This window comes from Dendropsophus ebraccatus, chromosome 2, assembly GCF_027789765.1.
Source record: "Dendropsophus ebraccatus isolate aDenEbr1 chromosome 2, aDenEbr1.pat, whole genome shotgun sequence".
Taxonomy (NCBI): domain Eukaryota; kingdom Metazoa; phylum Chordata; class Amphibia; order Anura; family Hylidae; genus Dendropsophus; species Dendropsophus ebraccatus.
Window position 1 is genome coordinate 18068664 of NC_091455.1, and position 24615 is coordinate 18093278.

At 44.4% G+C, this 24615-nt stretch overlaps 1 long non-coding RNA gene across 2 annotated transcripts in view; it reads right to left on the bottom strand.

Annotated features, from left to right (window-relative positions):
- LOC138782997 (uncharacterized) overlaps positions 1–24615 on the bottom strand; it is a 104320-nt gene that overhangs the window by 15601 nt on the left and 64104 nt on the right. For both annotated transcript variants that reach the window (XR_011361610.1, XR_011361609.1), the window contains exon 3: positions 17253–17641. This is a non-coding gene — a long non-coding RNA (uncharacterized lncRNA). The remainder of the gene's footprint in view (positions 1–17252; positions 17642–24615) is intronic.

Sequence of the window (24615 nt, forward strand, 5' to 3'; positions counted from 1 at the left end):
CTTAGGAAGATAAAAAAAGGAGTCTGGCAGCAGCTTAAACCCTCCCCCTTCCATTCATGTTTATGGAGGACACTCACCATCACTATTCCTGCAGTGTCATCTGCTTCATCCCTGCTCTGCTGCATCTATATATTTCATGACTGTATAAGGGTCATGTGATCTCTGATCATCCACCATCTAGACTTTCAGATCTCAAACTGCATCCTCTCCCTTTCAAATCTGTTATCAATCCCATGATGCATCAGCACAACATCACACAGGTAGCTTAAAGGGGTATTCTACTCTTAACTAACATAGTTATACTGGTAGGACTCGTCAATTTATATATTTTTGCAAATACATTCATTTAGCGAACGTTCCTCCTTCTCCGGATGTGCTGCTCTTGATCAGCCCTACAAGTTTAACTACATAAGTACATTAGGAATAGCCCTTTAAGCCGGTAACCAACTTTGTACCGGCTTCATCTCTGTTTTTATAACGAAGGTAAGAGAATATACGTATACAGTCAGGGAGGCGGAGAGTCTGTGCTGGTTGAGATGATGATCCCATCGAAGGCACAGAAACACATTTAATTTCCAGAGGGTCACCATGAGATCACATGACCCAAATGAGGGAAGGGAAATAATTCCACAAAATTTTAGATAAAAGGGAACAACTAATTTAGATAATGGTAGCTGAATTATATATATTGTAGTTCTTTAAAAGAGAACTCCGTTCTAGGAAGATTTTAGGCAGAGTGCTGGGGAGGGGGAGGAGGAAAGAAGTAACATGCTCTCAAATCCCCCGCTCCATCGCTGGTGCCGGTATCCTGCCGCTCCAGTCCCGAGTAAGGGCTTGGGATGTGACGTGTTAGGCCCGTTCAGCCAGTCAGCGACCGAGGAGAGACCCTGCCAAGGCCGCTGACTGGCTGAGCAGGCCTGGCACTACCCCACTCAGACCGAGAAGCATCCGGGACTGGGGGACTGGAGCGGCGGCGACTGAAACCGGCACCAGCGCTGAAGCGGGGGAGGTGAGAGCTTCTTTCATTCTCCTCTTTCCCAGCACCCTGCCAAAAAATACCCCAGACTGGAGTTCTCCTTTAAATTTGGCCACACCTTAAAATGGCTATGAGCATAATACACACAGAAATAGTCATGGCCGCGGCTGTTGTGTTGCTTACCCTCCAAAAATAAGGCTTGGTTTTTCTTTAAGTTTTTGTAGGATTTTTAAGATCTTTTTGCAGTTTGTTGCTTTTTTTCAGTTAAGTTTTTGAACTTTTTACTTTCAGTAGAACAGGGCGGAGCTTGAGCCAAGAAAATAACTTTACCACAATAGATGATTCCTGGGAAGAAGTCCACAGTAACGTAGAGAACCGCAAAGTTTCCAAGACATCTTTATTTTTTGGGGTTATTGAGTATATTGGAAGAATTTTTGAAAAAAGGGAAACTTTTTTGTGTAAACCTTTAGGATTCCAATTGTCTAAAACTTTTGATTGAATATGGGTTCTATCAACTTGAATGGATTCACATCTGCACCAATGAGCAGTGGCTTATAATGAACGCGGCCAAATGTGAAGAAGTTGTAGGAGAGTCTGGGAAAGTGGCATGGGGGGGGGGGGAGAATCCCTTGGTGTTTGATGCATTATTTCTTCTAGGGGCAGCTGGTAATCGGGAGCGCCAAGCACCGGGAGCCTCATCATTAGTATGATACACACTGCATATGGCGGGGGAAAGGTAACAGAGACTTACGCCTGAGGATACGATTGCTGGTGAATGTGATATGAGGCTGCGAGGAACAGAGGGAGATGCGCTAATTAAATGTTGATAGCTGAAGGAGAGATCTGATTGAGGATGGAAAGTTAAATCACTTCTGTGCATAGGAAAACCTGCCTGGGAAAATTAGCAAATCACCAGTGGCTGTCAGCGGAAAGCATCGTCTGCAAATAAATTAAACACTGGTATTAAAGAAAAATCAACAACGATGCATAATAAATTCTGAAGCCGTACGACAGACCTACCAGGAGATTCAGTGGAGCGGCTATGGGGGGGTGTGGGTATACGAGAGTGCCCAAAGGCTCCTCTTCCACATCACCGATACTGTAAATGTCATATGATGACTGAAGGGTCGGGAGTTAGCATCGGAACTGAGGACCTCAAGCTACGTCTCAAGGTTTTACGTGGGACTCATGGTTGGCATTACCCATCTCATCAGTGCTCATCCTCTATTGGCTATGCCCACCCTAATCAGATAGGTTTCAGGGTTGCAATTCTGGAGCTAGAGGAAGGAGAAGTGGGATGGAGGGTTAGGAAAGGTGTACAAGAACCAATTGCGAAATGCTTGGAAGTAGACATGATGATAACTGGTGACTTGAGATGGCTCTTTTCATGTCACTTCATATCTGGACCAGCATTGAACCTACAATGGTGCCTTCTGTGGTGTGGACAAGTGCTTTACTCCAGTCCTATAGTGATTCACTGTGAATGTCAGATGGGCTTTTGAGTTAGCATGGGACCCAAGAACTTCAAACCACATTTTAAGGTTTTACAGCAAAACCAGTGCCACCAATGCTCATCCTCTAATGGCCATTCCCAACCTAACCAGGTAGGTTGCAGTGTCATAACTCTGGAGTGAGAAGAGGCCTGAGTGGGATGGAGGGGGGGGGGGGGGGGTTAAGAAATAGTACGTAATTGTGAAATGCATAGGAGAAGAGTGGATCATAATTGGTGACTCGAAAGTTTATACAGCTCTTTTCATATCAGTTCATATCTGGACCAGCATTGAACCTACAATGGTTCCTTCAGTGGTGTGGACTGGTGCTATATTCCAGTCCTGTTGTGGCCCCACTGATGATGATTTACAGGTTGGGAGTTATTATGAGACCCAAGAACTTCAAGCTATGTTTAAAGGTTTTATGATGGAACTTATGGTTGGCATCACCCATCCCACCAACGCTCACTCTTCAATTGCCATTCCTATCCCAACCACACAGGTTGTAGGGTTGCAATACTGGAGCTTAAGGAAGAGCGAGTTTGGATTGAGGGAAAGTCATACAAGAACCAAATGTAAAATGCATGGGAGTAGACTGAATCATAACTGGTGACTCAAAAGTTGAGATGGCTCTGTCCATGCCAGTTCAAATCTGAAACATTGTGTCTAGAATGGTGCTTTATGTGGTGTGGACCGGTGCTATACTCCAGTCCTGTCCTGACTACATGACAGATACCCTACACTAGGTACCCAACAGCCTAAGCACAGTAAGGTGGAGAAGAACGCAACCTTTTGATAAATCGGGCATTGTCGGATAGCCAGAAAAAGGAGATAATGATGAACCCCTTTTTGGAGCCACCAGTACTGGAGGAATTAGGCAATACACAATGTCCATTCAGATTAATGTGTTGTCTATGAGGAGCAGGAAAAGGACAGGTCCTCCAAAGCAAGTGACACTCGTTGTAGCCACTCTCTGGCCAAGAGATGAGGATCCTGAACATAGAACCCCCCTCTACTAACTCAAAATTAACTAAGAGGGTGATGGAAAATTGCTCTTATAGTCAGGACGCCCGCTATAATGGAGCCAAGAGCGTTCTATAATTACTTGGAGTGGGGGGAATATGTGACACCTCTGATGGTGTTTCTCATAGAATAACTAGAGATATGCAATGTCTGACTATAACTAGGAGTCAGTCCCACACCCATAGTCGCTGACAGCCTGCGATTGCTGCTCGCCTGCCAAAATAACTGACATAACTCAGATACAATACAGACACTGAGGGGAAATGACTGCAAAAGACCGAGAACAATTCCGATAGCCGCAGGTGCTCAGCTGTAAGTGACCCTTCAGCTGCTGCAGGAAACCACACTGGTGGAAGGTTTTATATTTATATCATGTTTATACAGTAACTTAGAGCGAGAACTTGAGTATCATCTGTAGCAGAAGCTACCAAAACCTAACCATCCCTGAGTGGTCAATACAAGTAGCAGATGACCCGATTAGGTTAAGGGTCCATACCATTTCCATTTCATTAGGAGAATCCGAGAGGCCATAAGATCATCATTTCCCTAGAACTGTAACCAGTCATACTCCGCGGACAGTAGATTGTTGGGCTGTAAGGTCTATGGCTACTTTCAGCATGGGAAGAATCCAAAAGAGACACCACACAAACATGTGAAGAACATATAAACTTCATGCATGCATTGTACTAAACTACTAAAAGAGATGAGCGTAAATTGAACATGCTCGAGTCTAATCGCTCGGCATTGGAATACCAGTGCCTGAAAGAGCTGTAAGGAGTCCTGGAAAACATAGAAACCGCCCATGGCCTATGGCTGTATCCATGTTTTGATGGACTCCTTATTGCTACATCCAACTTCTTCAGCCACCGGTATTCAAATGCCGAATGATCGGACTCCAGCATGCTCGATTTACACTCATTCCTAATGACTAACCATGGAGACCACTTCTGGTTACTGAAACTCGCAAAAACATCATAGTTCAATAATGGCAACAACTCGAAATCACACCTTTTACCGCAACATCCTGCCATAGATTCTTATTAATACATAGACAAAAATCACCGTAAAAGTTTACCAACTGAGGTCATTTGAGATACAAAGGAATCCAGATATTTAGGGTGTGCACAAATATATGTTAGGGGCGATATGGGACCAACACCATTGCCGGTTGTCTTACTGCCATGGATTCCAATAACTTTTTTCCAAGTTGCCCCTCTGTTAAAATGTGTTGTCCCTGCATTGCTATACATTTGAAAGAACCCCCCCTCCCCCCTTTAGCCAGCTGACCTCACTGCGGTTAAAGCTCTCAGCCGGGCTGTTCCATCCGTGTGTGTCCGCACAGGGCACTAAAGGATTAACCGTTTTGTGAGATCAAGCTGTGAGTCAGTGTTGTAATGTGTCTGCAATGTGCCAACACGGTTTTTTCATGTTCACGCAATCATGTGTAATTCTGCACTGGCACACAGTCTCCCATATTGTTGTTGTAATCCTAAGATCAACTGTGCGCCTTTACAGCTCGCCGGGAAAAATACGTGAAAAAAAAAAAAGGTCTGCTTTATTAAAAACACAACGCCTCGCTCTCCTCAGGTCGCCTTTGACCTTCTTTTGTTGAACACCGGCCATGTAAAAACAATTCATGAGGGTCAGTGATTATGATAGGAGTTTGCTAACTTGCTGGGATGTAACAGCACTGGGTACAGAGGAGGCCCGGTATACACACATACAAGGGCATGCTGGGAGACACTGGTCAGTTAGTCATACCGATTGGTTTACGAGCCCTTATCCTTCTCTACTAATCATTGGGATCGGGTGCTCAGTTTTTCTTCTTCTGCTGGCTGATTCTGCTGATTGTGGCCAAGGGCAGAGGAAGACTTGGGCAGGAAAGGATCGGGCACGTTCCACTTTTATTACCATGGGTAGGCTTTCCTGCCACTTGGTGGTTTGGTTTACTTGCCCATTCCAATGACATGTTGGGTCAACACATGACTTCAGCCATCAACCACAAGCTTTAGTGGTTGCATGTGTGGATCCATCACTATTGGAGCTAAAAGTACAGAAGCTAGCTGGGGATCCAGTGTAAACAGCCTCCAAGCCAGGTAGGTATATATATTTTTTAATATCAACATTTCAACTGCTTCTTCCCCGCCCTTCTTACATCATTCACAGTAATCATTAGGCCCCATTAGTTGCTGGAACCCATAAAAGTTGCTATACTAGCTACACGGGCTGTTGCACCCAAGGGCCCAGATATGCCCATTCTTGGCATTGGTGAAGGACCTATCACTAAGAAAAACACTGAATGGATTGGATTTACTTTGGATCCAGGATATGGAAGAGTCTTGAAGACTTGAAAAATCTGTAAAAAGTTTTGGTGCCTTTGAACGTTTGTTTTGTGAAGACTTTGGAGCAGACACCAGCTCTTACACCTACCTAGAGCCAACTTTCCACTCGAAGCCCAAAGGACTACGATAAAACCAGTGCGCACTTATACTAACTTGTACTACAGAAGTAGACAGGCGACATAACCATAACATAACTTTTCACAGGAAATACAAAGGAATATGCTGAAAGTTTATGTCATCCTAGAAACTAGGCTGCACTCACGGAGGCCAATGAATATGTTGGTATATTGGTGTGTACCATGGTGCCCAACCAGTGTGCACCTACACTACCCTGAAAATTCCAATGGTGACCACAAAAACACACAGGCAAGCCATCACACCTCTGGCCATTGTGTCAACCTGGTCATTCGATATTCTGGAGCATCTCTTGGCCAACAATTACCATGTTTTGTGCCATGTGGCCAATGAAGCACGTTTTTTCTATAACTGGGCTAGTAAGCATTCCAGACACCCTCCTGCCATGGTGTCCATTTTGGGAAACTGGTATCTGTATTAAAAAAAAAAAAAAAAACATCCAACATGGTCAACCCCTCCTAACCAAATATCAAGCCAGCAAAAAAATGTAGATCATAGGAGGCTCTCAATCTTCTGTTCTCCATTTGTCTGGCATCTCTCTAGATATAAGACAGAGGGCTCGGGATCTGCTGCTCAGCCTGTACACAGGACAAACTATTTTGGGGAATAGAGACATCTATGAGTGACTGTTATACAATCTTGGCAGTGAATGGCCGGTGTTCCTACGGGTGTCTAGGAGCCACAGAATTAGTGAGAAGTAATCATGTCAGATGGAAGAGAGGTCATTCAGAGTATAATTTTTTTATTGCAACATTAACCACAAGCTGTTCGGGATGACCTTTTATTATACTATTAAATAAAAAAAAGACGACATTGATATTTCCATAGATGAGCATAGAATGAATGGCGAGGTGTCGTCCCTAAGGCCGGTTTTATTATTGTTTACATAAAAGTCCTTTATAATAAATGGAAAGGTGACGAGAATGGAAACCCACCAGTAACGGGACACCCCAGCACTGTAGGGGCCCTATAAGTTACATTTGTAAGCTGGCCCTATACATCCGTTTAGTGTTGGTCAACTCCACCAATTTCAACGGGAAAGGCCAACAGATTTTAACTACCCGATCCTTTTATCCTTTGGGATAAAATTTGCCTCATCGGGAGAGGCCAAGTAGGTTTTTGGTCGTCATATATCATATGTGTATACCCGGCTTGCATCACTATATAAAGTGTATGGGGGTCTCTCGAGACTCCACTGACAGCAGACGTCAGATTTTAACTACCTGACCCTTTTATCCTTTGGGAGAATATCGCATCTGAAGACATAAGCTGTTGACCAAGTAAGTTTTTGGTCATCAGATATAATGTGTAAATCCGGAATAAAGGTCCCCATATACACCACTTGAGTCAGTATAAAGTATATGGGGCCTCCCAAAACTCCATCCACAGATGATACAGGTGGAAATAGTGATTGGGTTTCACTGCCCGACCCTCTTTGTTCTTGAAGAGATAAGCCACCGCCAGAGCAGTTTGGCTGCAGCTTACCCTTCCCCATAGGGAATACAGAAATGTTTGGCCGTGCCATGTCTATGGGTACATTGGAGAGTGGTGGGGTGTCGAATTCTTGCAGTTTGCAGCGGTGGATGTAGATGAAACCTTGACAGGTGCTGGCCAACAGTAGATACTACTAAAAACACATTTATTTGTCTCAAGGGTCTCTTATGGGTACATTGGGGAAGATTATTTGGCTTACTGTAGATGTATGGTCACCTTAAGATATTAGATGCAACAATTCAACCTCAGCCAACTAGTTTAGGAGCCCATTATTTTCTGGATAAAAGTCAAAGAATACTGCACAATGGCATCCATAAATATGGATACATGACACATATACAATATCTGTACGGAACTTATACAGTAAAAGGATCATGAAAAATACACTACCATACGGGACTTCACCATAGAGACCCATGGTGATGAGGTCACGGGCAGCCATTGACTTCAATGGCTTTCCTTCAGAGTAATCATAGTTCTTGTGATCATCAAATTTGCCAATCGACCATACAGTATATAGGAGCGATGTCTTATATACTCCTCTAAAATCATACAGCTTTGATCCCCCCCCCTCCCTCGCGCTGATCTCGCCACAGTCATCCTCTTTCGATAAGCTGGGTGTTAACATCTAGTTGGATCCACCACAGGAAATGGAGCGCGACGTAACCCGAGACCGTGATAATTCTTTCCTCTTAATTTTCCTAGTTACAAATAAAAGGTGATAATAAGGTCTCGTCCTGAACCGTGATGGAAACGCATATTTGTGATCTAATAACACTGTACAAAGGCGACCTGGAATTACCTCCAACGCTCTCCGCTCCTGTGATCCGTGTCTGTCTGTGTTCAGATGCTGTTTATCGGCTTTAGCGGTCAGATGTATGGCACATTGGCATAAGACAATGACTGACAGGGACCTCAAAGGGTGACGGACATGTTATTGATCACAGCGGGGGTCACTGCTGAGACCCACTATGATCAGGGGATATAATCAGGGACAGAGCGTGATCCACTACAAGGCCGTCTATGTCACCTCATAGACTTACATTAATAGAATTAGCCAATCAGGAGATACAGCCGGGAAGCGGTAATTGACAGAAAAACGATAATCACCATAGCAACCAATGACTGCACAATTAGGAAAAATGCTGCACTGTTGCTATGGAAAACAACAACACAAATCTCCCCAACTGATTGAAAAAGGATTAATGGTGTCCATAGCAACCAATCAGAACCCAGCTTATAACTTTGGCAAAATGAAAGCTCTATTTTAATTGGCTGCTAAGGGTGACCGAATTGCTATTGGTTTTTTTTCTTCTTTCTTCTGGAGTCCTTCGCCGCTCGTTTTATTATCACATTATGTATCCAGTGTTACAAAAACATGGCCACTTTCTTCCAGAGACAGCACTAATCTTGTCTCCAGTTCAGGTGTGGTTTGCAATTAAAGGGATAGTTCACCCCCCAAAAAAAATTCTTTCGAATCAACTGGTGCCAGAAAGTGCCAGAGATTTATAATTTACTTTAAATAAAAAAAAAAACTCAAATCTTCCAGTACTTGTCAGCTGCTGTATGTCCTCTAGGAAGTGGTGCATTCTCTCAGTCCGGAGAGCAGGAGAGGTTTTCTATGTGGATTTTCTGCTGCTCTGCAATGTTCCTGACCTGGACAGAGGTGGCAGCAGAAAGCACTTTGTCAGACTGGAGAGAATACACCACTTCCTGTAGGACATACAGCAGCTGATAGGTACTGGAAGTCTGGAAATATCTTAATATACGTAAATTACAAATTTCTGGCACTTTCTGGAACCAGTTGATTTTAAAGAAAACCAATTTTTGTGAACAACCCCTTTAAGCTCCATTCACTACAATGCAACGGGCAAAATCCCATCCAAACCGGACACAAGAACGGTGCTCTCTCCCCCTTTAATTTTTTCCGTTTTGGAGACAACGGTAAAAACAAGAAGTCCTAGCTAAGACTACCAGAGAAGACGTTACCCTTCATGTATTATATCATTCTATCCATCTATTCGATGGAACCTCTGAGAATCCTTGCTGGGAGCGAGGAAATAAACTTCTGTAGACTCAGCTGTGTTGTCTCAAAGTTTTCTCTGACATCACTGGGGGCCATTTGTCGCTATTCCAGTGTCGGTTGGGGGGGGGGGGGTAGACAACCCTTTCATCATCTATATGCGATCCTTTAGGTCCTTGATGGCTAGCCACACACGTCAGATAGCTATCTCTTCCAAATCTCCTGAATACTTGCATGCTCTGCTCAGAGCAAGCAGGAAGAAAACTGCCGACAGACTCATTTAGCGGTGGCTTATGTCCCCGAGTACAGAGTAATTGGCCATATTGGAACTCACTGCACTGATTCCGCAGGTGTGGTCCTTTTTTCAATACGCCCCCTGGTTTCCGAAAATTGCACCATCTTTTAAATATGCAAATGAGGTTGCTCTGTGCACTGGGGGCGGGCCCAGCATCCCCAGTGCACCAATAACCCCTTCCCTGGGTGACATGCACATTCGCTTTAAAGTGTCACTGTCAAAAATTTTTTTTTGCTGAAATCAATAGTACAGGCGATTTTAGGAAACTTTGTAATTGGTTTTTTTTAGCCGAAAAATGAATTTTTGTCATGAAAAAGCAGTTTGAAGCTCTCTCCCCCTGTCTTCATGGTTTTCCTATGGAGAGAGTAGGATGAGGCACCAAAACAGGACAAGAAAGAGTTAAGTTACAGCTACATGACCAGGCTCTCTCCTCTGATGTCACCATCGACCTATCTGACCTCTAAATAGCTCCCCCGGGGTGTAATCCTTTGTTCTCTGCTGCCGACATTTCTCCTCCGTCTCTCCTCCCCCCTCCCCTCTCCATAGCACAGACATTCCTGATTTTGAGCAGTGGATGACAGAAAGGAGGGGGGGGGGGACCTGGGGAAAGTCTTTTTGAATGCAGATAATGGCATGTTTGCCTAATAAACCCAATTACAAAGTTTCTTAAAATTGTATTGATTTCTGCAAAAAAAAAATTTAATGACAGTGACACTTTAAGGCCCAAATTTAGGTTGAACTAGACAACTGTCTAATGTGGCCTCCAGCTCAAACAACCAAAGGACAGAAGGGATAGGCATGCTAAATATCAACTGCCCGATCATTTTGTTCTCAGAGAGATAAGCCACCAGCAAAGGAGTCTGACAGCAGCTTGCCTTCATCTCTCTAATTAGAACATGTGGCCTAGCCAAGCTGAGCATTCATATGTATAGAGGATCGGGAGAAATAGCTGACCCACATGTATGGCCCCCATTACACAGTAGATGATCCTCTGCTCCTGAGAACTTTAAAACATACGGGCAGATGTGACTAATTTTTCTTTTGCATCTTCTGGTGAAGTACTGAGATATTTTAACTGACAGAAGTTTTCATCTCTCACACTACAATCCCCAATCTCCCGATTCCCAGGTTATAATTCCGTGTTGTGGACGGCCATTACCACGGACCCAGGACACCAACCTGAAGAGCCTGACTGATCCTCTCACTTCTATCCATAAAGAACAGAAATCTCTATTTAGGAAACAGGTGAAACTTGAAGAAAACTTTTATAGAGAAGCAAAAAGAGTTCTGAAGCAGAGATAAAAGACTCCACCACATCCTGCTCTATAATCAACGCTACCTCGTAACCACCAGGAGGGTTCAGCTACACGCGAAAGTTTGGGTTTTAGTTTAAAATTCTTAGAAATTCTGCAGACTACTTTAACGGCAACAACAAAAATACGGTAGTATATGGACGTGGGGTGGCTATAAGGGACGACGTGGTAGCAGTTACAGCTGGGCCTTGGTTCCTAGGAGAACCCAAAGGTCCCTGTGCCACATAGGACACCAGTATTATACAGGATACATGGTAAGCAGGGCCCCTGCTGCATTGGTGCCTAAGAGCATCAAGTGCATGTCCCTATAGAAATAAATGTATAATTAGAGATTGGGCATGGAACTGGAGGCACACTCTATGATCTTCTAGAAGCAACAATACTGCATCGGTCAAATCTAATGCATGTGAACATAGCCTTAGCATGTGAAATATATTATTTGCCTCTGGTTACAGGAAGCATTGCGAACACTTAGAATAATTTCTAGTAGATGCCTTCTCGAAAGGATATCTCCATAGACTAGTAAAGGTCTCGTATTTGCATCTACTATGACATTTAACCATATGTGGGGTGTTTAGTTTTGTGGTGTCTATAGGAAGAGCACTGCATAGGTTTACACCACCAATGAGAAGGAGGTGACCACCCCTGAGGATGAGAGAGTGTTGAAGGGTTTCCCTATTGGTGTTCCATGGGATGGGGCAACAAGCCACGATATGTTAGCAGATAACTTCAAGTCCCTGGGCCAAAATAAAATATCAGCCATAACAGGGGTCTACCCTACTATGGGATATGTAAAATATTAGGTATGTTTCTGGATACCAAACCAAAATTTATAACACCTCACCCCCATCTACCATTACAATAGTACTAGGGAACTCTTATATGGCTGAGGGGCTTTAGGACCCTCATAGGCTCCAGACCAGGGTGCCACTGCTACCTCAGCACCTACTATAGCATCGTTCCCCAACCTATCTCTCAGGAGTCAGCCGAGCTCCATATAACACACAGGCGAGTCCCTCTTTGAACTTATGGACTTGCATTACATAATCTATTCTGCATAAAAAAAGGAACCACAATGGGAGGATAATGAGGGCTCCCGCACTGTGGGAACGCAGCCGCATCACCCAAACAAAGCTACGTACTTAATGTCATCCTCTCCCTGACGGTTGTGTAACAAGATTATTATCTATGATGACTTGGGAGGGTCAGATATATAATTATACCAATGTCTGTTCAGGCTACAGGCAATAAAGCTTACAATACGAGGACTACAGACAGAGGTGGAGACAGTCAGCAGACATCACGCAATAAGAGAGCAGCGTGAAGGTGCAAGCAAAGTCCATTCAAATAAACTACTTTCCATGACAGGTGCCTCCTATAGCGTAAGGCTATGTATAGTCACAGTATGTGTTTCCCTGTACGGTACAGAACACATTCTTAGCAGTTCCAGAGTACGTATCTTACTTTCTAAGAATATGTACTTTCCAGCTAAGGGTCTACACTTTGAGCTCTCAGCTGAGGGTCTATGTACATGTTCCAGTTGAAGGTCTAAGTGGACTTCCATGGATCTATCAGCTGAGGGTCTACATAGACTTTTAAACTAGGGGTCTATGTAGATCTTCCAGCTTAAGATTTAAGTGGACCTTCCATAAACTACTTAAACCCTCAACTGGCACATGTATGGAGACCCTTAGATAGAGGGTGTCCAGTGAAGATCTACTTAGACCTTTAAGGTGAAAGATCCTCAAAGACCTTTTGTTGGAAAGTCTATGTACTGAAGATCCTTAACCAGATTGTTTACACAGAACCATGGAAGTCAACATAGACCCTCAGCTGGCACAAAGATCTTCTAACCAATAGTCTAAGTGGACTTCCATGGATCTGCCAGCTGTGAGTCTAAATAGACCTTCAAACTAGGGGTCTATGTAGATCTTCCAGTTAGAGATCTTCATGGCCGTTTCAGCTAAGAGTCTATGAGCATCTCCCAGTTGAGGCTCTACATAGTCATAAACACTCAACTATAACATGTATGTAGAGACTTAGAGGATCTACATAGATTTTTAACTGGGAGATCAATCTAGACCTTACGCTGAAAGATCCTAGGAGACCATTATCTGGAAGGTTCCTTTACATCCCTAATGAAAGAGTAAGAAGATTGTCAACTGAGAGATCTATGAAGGTCAACTTGGATACTCAACTAACATGTCCATAGCTAGACGATCTAAATGGACTTGCATGGATCGACTAAGTGAGGGTCAACATAGATCTTCCAGTTGAAGATCAAAGTGGATCTTCCAGCTGCCAGTTTATATAGTTCTTCCAGCTGAGGGTCTACATAGCTGTTCCCTTTAAAGGTCTACATGGACCTTCAAGCTTAAGATCTAACAAACGGGAACCATTCTGTACACTGCTCATCTAGGCTTCATGTTGGGAGTTCAGCCAAGTCTGTATAGATCCCTCTCGTTTCCCGAACTCAATCCAAAACAATGTTCCTAGAAAGTCTGTCTAGAAGACATGGTTTATAAATCTATACATAAGGTGTCACAACAAGGGTGGAGTGGGGTGTGGATCAGGTGACACCAGCTGTGAGTGGGAAGGGCAGGTCCACGGCTTCATGACCTCTGGTGTCGCTGCCTGTTTAGTTTCCTGTATTTGCTTTTTAGTTTATTTTTGCTGTATTGTTCTTTTGTACCCAGCTGAGCTGCTTTATAAACATTATCGAAAACATATGTACTGTCACATTGTGCTTTTGTTCATCATAAAGACACATACATCACAGTCACCAGAAGAAAGAGTAGATCATGACTGTGTGGAGTCATTCACCAAACAGGGCAGCCATAGCGTTCACTTATCGGTTTCATCACTCCAGATGCCCCATAAACACCCTCACCCTCCCGAGCGTCCATGCCTTCTAAAGCCACCATCAGTCCCCTAGCCACAAGTCATGTCCCTGACAACAACAGAACCAGGTAGGTTGAAATCCAACATGTCTATCTGGTCTATCATCCAACATCCTCTGCCATCATATACATTCGGTAATTGGCCAATCACACCAAAACTTGCAGGTTTGGTCAACTGTAAATGTCTATGGCCAATTTTAGACGTCTTAGCAACAGGCAATGGGACTATGATGTCATAGACATGAAGTGGTCTACAAGGTCTGTAGGCAGCAGAACTACACCAGGCCTCCAGTCAACCTCCAATGCGGCCATTACAATCTAGGGCTCTGTTCACATCCACACTGGAACTATCAATGCAGATTCCATCATATTTAATGGGAAATACACAACAGGGTTCTTCCTGTCAAAATGAAGGACACAACAAACAACCCAATATACTGCGAGTCAATAAGGTCCATTGGGAGCTATTGGAGTCTACATCCACGCTCAAACACAGACAATGCAGGTGAATATAGCCTATAGGATATATATAGTCACATACATTACTATGGGTCCACCAATCCTAGAGGGCCCTGACATCACTGGCCCTGGTTCGCCTAGTACTGTTTTAGCCGTCTGATTTGCAATGACTATCTAGCGCAGGGATAGGGAACCTTCAGCCTTCCAGCTGTTGCAAAACTACAATTCCCATCATGCTTTGGCTGTCAAGGGCCGAAGGTTCCTCATCCCTGATCTAGCATGTAAAAAGCTGGCAGAAAACCAACTAAAATGCAAAAATTCTCTATGCAGCCACCTAGATCTCCGCTTCCTGAACCACCTTCACCATACAGTGCCCAGGGGTGGTGTTGAGTGCCCATTATTTCCAAGCCAGTCCATAGTTGTGATGGGTGATACGTCCTGGCTGGAGATGTTCTTCATAGAAGAGAGGTCTATGTATTTATTATTATGCAAACTATATTTTTTTTAATGCATTTTATGTTTTCGTGTTTTACTACAAACAGCTAGGAAGCTTTGCCAGTTTCTTCTCCGACAATCACGATGTTTATCTCCCGTAATGATTCTATATAAGACAGTAAAGTTTTTCTAAGGAAACGGTGCAGACATACCGCAACCTACCACCACCAGCCCCCGGTTTCGCTTACACGTTGCACAATGGTCCGGGACCTGTTACTCCATCTGAAAATGATTGTACAAACCTGCACAGATGACTCTCCACGTCTGCTGTTAGTTTTGCTATGATATAAGCCGTATGTATCATCCCTGTCTGCAACCACCGATATTACCGATAATCTAACGGTCTGGAAGATCTGGTAACTGAATGATCGGGTTCCACAACTATGTCATTCTGCTACGGAGTTTCCGTTACTGAAGAGGCGACTTATATGTAAGCGTTACAGATATGTGACCAACGCAGACCGGAAATCTCTATTTATTATCATGGAGGTTATTGTTCCATCTAGGAAGCCCAGGAGTTGCAGAGTCTGCAGAAGCACCTTATCCTTAAAGGGGAACTTTGGCAAATTATTATTAGTTTTTTTGTTTGTTTTTTCAAATTAACTGGTGGCAAAAAAATATAAACATTTGTATTTTTTTTTCTATTTAAAAATCTCCAGTCTTCCAGTACTTATCAGCTGCTGTATGTCCTGCAGGAAGTGGAGTATTCTTTCCAGTCTGACACAGTGCTCTCTGCTGCTACCTCTGTCCATGTCAGGAACTGTCCAGAGCAGGAGAGGTTTTCTATGGGGATTTGCTGCTGCTCTGGACAGTTCCTGACATGGACAGAGGTGGCAGCAGAGAGCACTGTGTCAGACTTGAAAGAATACATTACTTCCCGCAGGGCATACAGCAGCTGGTAGGTATTGGAAGACTGGAGATTTTGAAATAGAAGTTACAAATCTGTACCTGCCAGAAGTTGAATTAAAAATATTAACAAATATAATAATAATAATAATAATAATAATAATAATTCCCGCTGGAGTTCCCCTTTAAACAGCAAAAAAAAATAAATAAAATCAAAACGTTTGCAAAGCATCCCCCATAGGATGTTTCTTACCTAGTTCAATTGTGGATTCAGGGGAAATTCACACCCTGCAGATTTTCTGCATCTGAATCATAGCTAATCCGCAGTGCGTGCACGTCCTCTTAATGTTCAGAAAACTAACATGAGTAACCCACCCTGAGCAACTTTCTTTTTTTTATTGATCAGATACCTTATTACTGTCTGATCAATTACACTAGCTGATCAAGAAGTAGTTGTTATAACCAAAAGAACCACTAAAATCAATATAATTGAGCACTGTATACACACCATTGATCCTGGAGACAGAGAGACCCTCTTAATGGCTCTCTGCTTAGACTAATAAATCTAATCAAAACAACAGGTGTCAGAAAGTTACATAGATTTGTAATTTATTTCTATCTAAAAACATCAAGACTTATCAGCTGCTGTATGTCCTGCAGGAAGTGTTGTACTCTTTCCAGTCTGACACAGTGCTCTCTGCTGCCACCTCTGTCCATCTCAGGAACTGTCCAGTGCAGGAGATGTTTTCTATGGGGATTTAATACTGCTCTGGACACTTCCTGACATGGAGAGTGCTGTGTCAGACTGGAAAGAATATACCACTTCCTGCAGCAGCTGATAAGTACTGGAAGATTAGAAATTTTTTTTTTTTATAATCAAAGTAAGTAATAAATCTATATAACTTTCTGCCATCAGTTAATTTTAAAGAAAAAAGATTATTTTTTTGCAGGGGTTCCCCTTTAATTACCAGGCACAGCACCATACATCATGCAGTGGCCATATCTGGTACTGCAGCTTCTGAATGGGACAGAGGAGCAGCGCCAGGCCCCTCTAAAATTCAGGGAGAGAGCCTGGTAATCAATGCAGAGGCTGGAACAATCAGTCAGAAACCCTTTAACTCCATGTGACCTAATAAATCATATAAAGGAGGAATGAGTCAAATATGGACAAGCCCTTTAAGGCAACTCAAACTCTGTCAATGTCCCATCAATCACAGATAGGACACAAAACAGACATCTCTGCAATTCAAGACAGGTAAATCTTTATAAAAATATAACTTTAATTCTGTACAATAGGTTCGGTATATAGACGACGTATTTCCAATATACAGATATAGCGACTACGGTAAATGGGACAATTCCCCGTTACTATCTCCATATAAATACAGCAGACATGACATTTCTGGGATCAGAACTTGATCTATCATCGTCCATTGTAAAGTGAATGTATGAGCACCGTACCTGCGGGCTGCAGATCTGCGCACACGTGTCCAGTGAGACAAGAAACATTAGATTTATTGTGAACTATCCAGCAATTTATGAGTAAGGCAGAAGGGGAAAAAAAATAGTTTCCGGATGAGTGAATGCGGTTACTCGGCAAAACGTTTTCAATTCCAATCCTATTTATCCATGATGGAGGGGGGGTGGGGGAGGGGCAGGGGGAGGCGGGTTTGTAGCCGCTGTGAAGAGATACTCGCTCCAAATATATCCTCAGAACTCGAAGCCAAGATTCCAGTTTCTTCCCAAGACGATGACATCCACAGATGTTTATTATTGTCATATTGTAAATCCAGGGATACAAAAAAAAAAAATCCACAAGTGTCACCCGGGGAGCGTTGGTAAATAGAGTCCTGAAAAACAAAAAGAGACGACAGCTGATTGAAGGAATTCTGCATGATAAAAGCAACACTCATTGATGATTTGAGGAGGAGGAGACAGAAAATTTTGTTTAAAAAAATTGTTACATTGTATTTTAGGTTTAAAGTGTGCTCTGCAGGGGCGGAGCCTGAAAAGAAGAATCTCCATAGGCTTAGGGAGTGCTCTGCAGGGGCGGAGCCTGAAAAGAATCTCTATAGGCTTATTATCGGGCCCCCATCGACTGTAAACGAGCACCGTTTTGCTAGATCGGCGCTCTTTTACTGGGCCTATTACACGGCCCAATAATTGTTTAACAAAGGCTGCAGGGACATCGTTACTGATGTCGTTGCAGCCCTTGCTTTAACTCTATACATTACCTATCCAGGCTGCAGGGCTAATCTTACGGTCTTCTCCCGGTCCCACGTGCTGCAGCTCCAGAGCGGCCTGTCTCAGCTGACAGGCCGCTCAGCCAATCACTGGCCGCGACAGTCCCGGACAGTGATTGGCTGAGCGGCCTGTCAGTTCACACAGGCTATTCTGAAGCTGGAGCGTGCGGGACCTGGGGAGAAGCAGAGCGCAAGAGGAGCCCTGCAGCCTGGATAGGTAATGTATAGAGTTTGGAAATCATCAGCCGCGCACCACTATTACACATAGCGATGTGCGGTCAGCGCCCAATAATTATGGGTCCAAACCTATATCAACGATCTGCTGATGATCGTTGTCATCGGCTGATCGTTGTGTTTATTATACGGAGCGATAATCGGACGGATAGGGCCAATTTGACCGATTATTGTTCCGTGTAATGGTATCCTTAGGGTGTGCTCTGAAGGGGCGGAGCCTGAAAAGCAGGATCTCCATAGGCTTAGGGTGTGCTCTGCAGGGGCGGGGCCTTAAAAGAAGAATCTCCATAGGCTTAGGGTGTGCTCTGCAGGGGCGGGGCCTGAATAGGAGAATGTCTGGAATACTCTGCAGTTATAACGTTACTTCATCATGTCATAGACTTTGATTAGAGTAGTTGGGCACATGACAGCCGCTCCATTCAAGTTCCTCCTAGTCTGGGAGGAGCAGGGATCAGGTCCCTATTGTGGTGGTGTTCCCCACTCATCAAGCATTTATCTCCTATACAGAGTACAGAAAGGAATTGTTGCAGGCCAAAATAACCCTTAAAATAAAATTTAGATTGGCAAAATTCTCTTAAAGGGCCAGTCACACATATTTAAATGTAGAGACTCAAAAACTAAAAGTAGTCACTAAGGGGGGTATTCTGGACTCATTTATTCTTTGCACAGCCAACCATTCAATCTAGCATGATTGATAACAAAGAACAATACAACTTTAATGGTGCGTTCACACCTACAGGATCTGCAGCAGATTTTCTGCAGCAGATTTCATTTAAATAACTGAACACAGCATCAAATCTGCTGCAGATCTGCTGCAGATCCTGTAGGTGTGAACGCACCCTAAAGGGGAACTCCGGCTAAAAAAAATTCTTCCAAATCAATTGTTGTCAGAAAGTTATACAGATTTGTCATTTACTTTTATTTAAAAATCCCCAGTCTTCCAGTACTTATCAGCTGCTGTATTTCCTGCAGAAAGTGGTGTATGCTTGAGTCTGCCACAGCGCTCTCTGCTGCCACCTCTGTCCATGTCAGGAACTGTCCAGAGCAGCAGCAAATGCCCACAGAAAACCTCTCCTGCTCTGGACAGGTTCCGAAATGGACAGAGGTGGCAGCATATATTATACATATAGCTACAATGTATCTATGCTGAGACTGGATACAATACAAACAACAGCAACAAAGGTATACAGGTCCTTAGCCAGTGACGGGGAACAAGTCTGCTCCTATTCACTGACAGCAAGCAGAGATCTTAAAGCTACAGGGCTGTCATGCCACATATAGACATATATAGACATATATATATATATATATATATACATACACACACACACATCCTGGGCCCAGAGCGCACCCATCAGGACAAGGTCCTCTGTCACTAGGTTAGAAGACGTTTGGCCTCTGGCGGGATCGGATGTTTTTCTTAGGGGCATACATCCAACGTAAAGCTACAATAAAGAACCAAAGATGTTCGGGAAAAGACTATATATGGCAAGAAGTCTGAGAGGAGAAGGATAAATGGCTGTAAGGACGGAGACGCTTCCCCCGATAGACCAGAGGGAACGTCATTTTCATGAGAACGGCCACGGAAGATTTTATAGACAGATAATCTGTCGAGGACAAAATGAGGACAAACCGGACGGGAAGAAGTTAATTTTTCACTCGGCATGGTACAGATGCAGCAGAGCTGAGTGTGCGGTGTGGTACAGATGCAGCAGAGCTGAGTGTGCGGTGTGGTACAGATGCAGCAGAGCTGAGGGTGCGGTGTGGTACAGGTGCAGCAGAGCTTAGTGTGCGGTGTGGTACAGATGCAGCAGAGCTGAGTGTGCGGGGTGGTAGAGATGCAGCAGAGCTGAGTGTGCGGAGTGGTAGAGATGCAGCAGAGCTGAGTGTGCGGTGTGGTACAGATGCAGCAGAGCTGAGTGTGCGGTGTGGTACGGATGCAGCAGAGCTGAGTGTGCGGTGTGGTGCGGATGCAGCAGAGCTGAGTGTGCGGTGTGGTATGGGTGCAGCAGAGCTGAGTGTGCGGTGTGGTACGGATGCAGCAGAGCTGAGTGTGCGGTGTGGTACGGGTGCAGAAGAGCTGAGTGTGCGGTGTGGTACGGATGCAGCAGAGCTGAGTGTGCGGGGTGGTACGGATGCAGCACAGCTGAGTGTGGGGGGTAGTACGGGTGCAGCAGAGCTGAGTGTGCGGGGTGGTACAGATGCAGCAGAGATGAGTGTGCGGTGTGGTACAGATGCAGCAGAGCTGAGTGTACGGTGTGGTGAAGATGCAGCAGAGACGAGTAGGCGGTGTGGTACGGATGCAGCAGAGCTGAGTGTGCGGTGTGGTACGGGTGCAGCAGAGCTGAGTGTGCGGTGTGGTACGGATGCAGCAGAGCTGAGTGTGCGGTGTGGTACGGGTGCAGCAGAGCTGAGTGTGCGGTGTGGTACGGATGCAGCAGAGCTGAGTGTGCGGGGTGGTACGGATGCAGCAGAGCTGAGTGTGCGGGGTGGTACGGATGCAGCACAGCTGAGTGTGGGGGGTAGTACGGGTGCAGCAGAGCTGAGTGTGCGGGGTGGTACAGATGCAGCAGAGCTGAGTGTGCGGGGTGGTACAGATGCAGTAGAGCTGAGTGTGCAGGGTGGTACAGATGCAGCAGAGCTGAGGGTGCGGTGTGGTACAGGTGCAGCAGAGCTTAGTGTGCGGTGTGGTACAGATGCAGAAGAGCTGAGTGTGCGGGGTGGTAGAGATGCAGAAGAGCTGAGTGTGCGGGGTGGTAGAGATGCAGCAGAGACGAGTAGGCGGTGTGGTACGGATGCAGCAGAGCTGAGTGTGGGGGGTAGTACGGGTGCAGCAGAGCTGAGTGTGCGGGGTGGTACAGATGCAGCAGAGCTGAGTGTGCGGTGTGGTACAGATGCAGCAGAGCTGAGTGTGCGGGGTGGTACAGATGCAGCAGAGCTGAGGGTGCGGTGTGGTACAGGTGCAGCAGAGCTTAGTGTGCGGTGTGGTACAGATGCAGCAGAGCTGAGTGTGCGGGGTGGTAGAGATGCAGCAGAGCTGAGTGTGCGGAGTGGTAGAGATGCAGCAGAGCTGAGTGTGCGGTGTGGTACGGATGCAGCAGAGCTGAGTGTGCGGTATGGTACGGATGCAGCAGAGCTGAGTGTGCGGTGTGGTACGGATGCAGCAGAGCTGAGTGTGCGGTGTGGTACGGATGCAGCAGAGCTGAGTGTACGGTGTGGTACGGATGTAGCAGACCTGAGTGTGTGAAGTGGTAAAGCTCATGGTGAGAGGGCGGATGATAGGATATGAAAGTCAAATGTCAAACTCAGCTCTGCAGCATCTACATCTATGGTTCATGCAGGACTGTGGAGACCCTGAGAATAAATTCACTGCACTCACTGGAGAGCTAAACATATCCACCACAACAGGCAATACTACAACCCATACACACTGTGCAATGTGAAAAATGCTTCCCAGAGGTCAGCGGGGTCCAGGGCCTGTGCATGGTCATTCTCACGCCCCACAGTCCAGTGGCCAATTCTATTCTCAGTGGGTCATCAAGGGGCTCAATTACAGCTACAATATCCCAGAATTCCTACAAGACCTCTCACTTACAGGTCATGTCCACAGCGGGAATATCACAGTTATTACATTCTAATCCATAGGGGGCAGTATTATAGTAGTTATATTGTTGTATATAGGAGCAGTATTATAGTAGTTATATTGTTGTATATAGGAGCAGTATTATAGTAGTTATATTCTTGTATATAGGAGGCAGTATTATAGTAGTTATATTCTACATACGGGCAGTATTATAGTAGTTATATTCTTGTATATAGAGAGCAGTATTATAGTAGTTATATTCTTGTATATAGGAGCAGTATTATAGTAGTTATATTCTTGTATATAGGAGCAGTATATAGTAGTTATATTCTTGTATATATGAGCAGTATTATAGTAGTTATATTCCTGTATATAGGGGGCAGTATTATAGTAGTTATATTCCTGTATATAGGGGCAGTATTATAGTAGTTATATTCTTGTATATAGGAGCAGTATTATAGTAGTTATATTCTTGTATATAGGGAGCAGTATTATAGTAGTTATATTCTTGTATATAGGAGCAGTATTATAGTAGTTATATTCTTGTATATAGGGAGCAGTATTATAGTAGTTATATTCCAGTATATAGGAGCCGTATTATAGTAGTTATATTCTTGTATATAGGAGCAGTATTATAGTAGTTATATTCCTGTATATAGGAGCAGTATTATAGTAGTTATCACTAGTCAATAGTGAGATATAGAAGCCTGCACCGCTCCAGAACTGTGCACTGTCTAGATGAGCACCAGGGAACAGTCTTGAAGCCGAACTTAAGCTGTGAATATGGCTGCTGTAAAGGGGGTGCACACTACGGAGGTGAGAAGTACTTGAGTGGTAGAGGAGAAAAACGCAGTAGCACTCACCCTTAGACTATTCAGCTAGCGGCTTTATTTCAATTCACATGCTGTGGGGAGGGAGAGGGTTCAGGTGTGTACGCGTCCTCCCCACAGCATGTGAATTGAAATAAAGCCGCTAGCTGAATAGTCTAAGGGTGAGTGCTACTGCGTTTTTCTCCTCTACCATTATAGTAGTTATATTCTTGTATATAGGAGCAGTATTATAGTAGTTATATTCCTGTATATAGGAGCAGTATTATAGTAGTTATACGAACTGGAGAGAATGGAACGGCTGCACATCCCATCTATGGCTGATACTAATGCCGCTAGGCCTATATTAAAAATCAACACCAGAGTGTCTGTATATGAATTGATCAAGCCATATTGCCCCGTGTACCACCGCGCAGGTCCACTGGTCCACACGGGTCCCTACGCTAACTCCACACCGTGACGGTCAGCGACCGCCAACACCGCAAAGCGTGCACGTGCAGGGAAGGGAGGCCATGGAATGGCCCTGCAACCCCAATGTCACAGGACCAGACCCAAAAAGCCCCACCAAAACCCGGCCAGCACCACCGGCGGGGAAGGCTGCCCCCAAACGACACAAGTATGGATATGGTATTACACTTACCATTGCTGCTCTCACAGAATGGGGAAGACATAGGGTCCAGACATGTGAGCACAGGCATATCCTGCTAATTTTGGTCATGGAGCTCGCACTCCTTCATAAGACCAAAATGACCAAAATTAGCAGGATATGTCTGTGCTCACATGTCTGGACCCTATGTCTTCCCCATTCTGTGAGAGCAGCAATGGTAAGTGTAATACCATATCCATACTTGTGTCGTTTGGGGGCAGCCTTCCCCGCCGGTGGTGCTGGCCGGGTTTTGGTGGGGCTTTTTGGGTCTGGTCCTGTGACATTGGGGTTGCAGGGCCATTCCATGGCCTCCCTTCCCTGCACGTGCTCGCTTTGCGGTGTTGGCGGTCGCTGACCGTCACGGTGTGGAGTTAGCGTAGGGACCCGTGTTGACCAGAGGACCTGCGCGGTGGTACACGGGGCAATATGGCTTGATCAATTCATATACAGACACTCTGGTGTTGATTTTTAATATAGGCCTAGCGGCATTAGTGTCAGCCATGGATGGGATGTGCAGCCGTTCCATTCTCTCCAGTTCGTATTATAGTAGTTATATTCTTGTATATAGGAGCAGTATTATAGTAGTTATATTCTTGTATATAGGAGCAGTATTATAGTAGTTATATTCTTGTATATAGGAGCAGTATTATAGCAGTTAAATTCTTGTATATAGGAGCAGTATTATAGTAGTTATATTCCTGTATATAGGGGCAGTATTATAGTAGTTATATTCTTGTATATAGGGAGCAGTATTATAGTAGTTATATTCTTGTATATAGGAGCAGTATTATAGTAGTTATATTCTTGTATATAGGAGCAGTATTATAGTAGTTATATTCTTGTATATAGGGGCAGTATTATAGTAGTTATATTCTTGTATATAGGAGCAGTATTATAGTAGTTATATTCCTGTATATAGGAGCAGTATTATAGTAGTTATATTCTTGTATATAGGAGCAGTATTATAATACAGACATTAAATAGAAGCCGAGGGCCCAGATACTAGCAGTCCTGACCCTATCTGTCCAGCTCAGAAGTCTCTGTAGTAAATGACCATGGTTGTCCCTATGGCCGGGCCTGGGGGCTGAGCTGTATGTTATTATTGTGTCTGACAGCTGTTTGAGCAGAATCTCCTGTACCAGGAAGCAGATTGTAAGCACAATTCCCTGTGTAATGGGACTGGAATTGGTGACTCAGCGAGTGCAGCATTATCCACCTCATCTAACAATAGGCCAGGAAAAAAACATCAGGGCGACCCGGCCCTCGCATGTGCATGGACCATTTTCCCCCT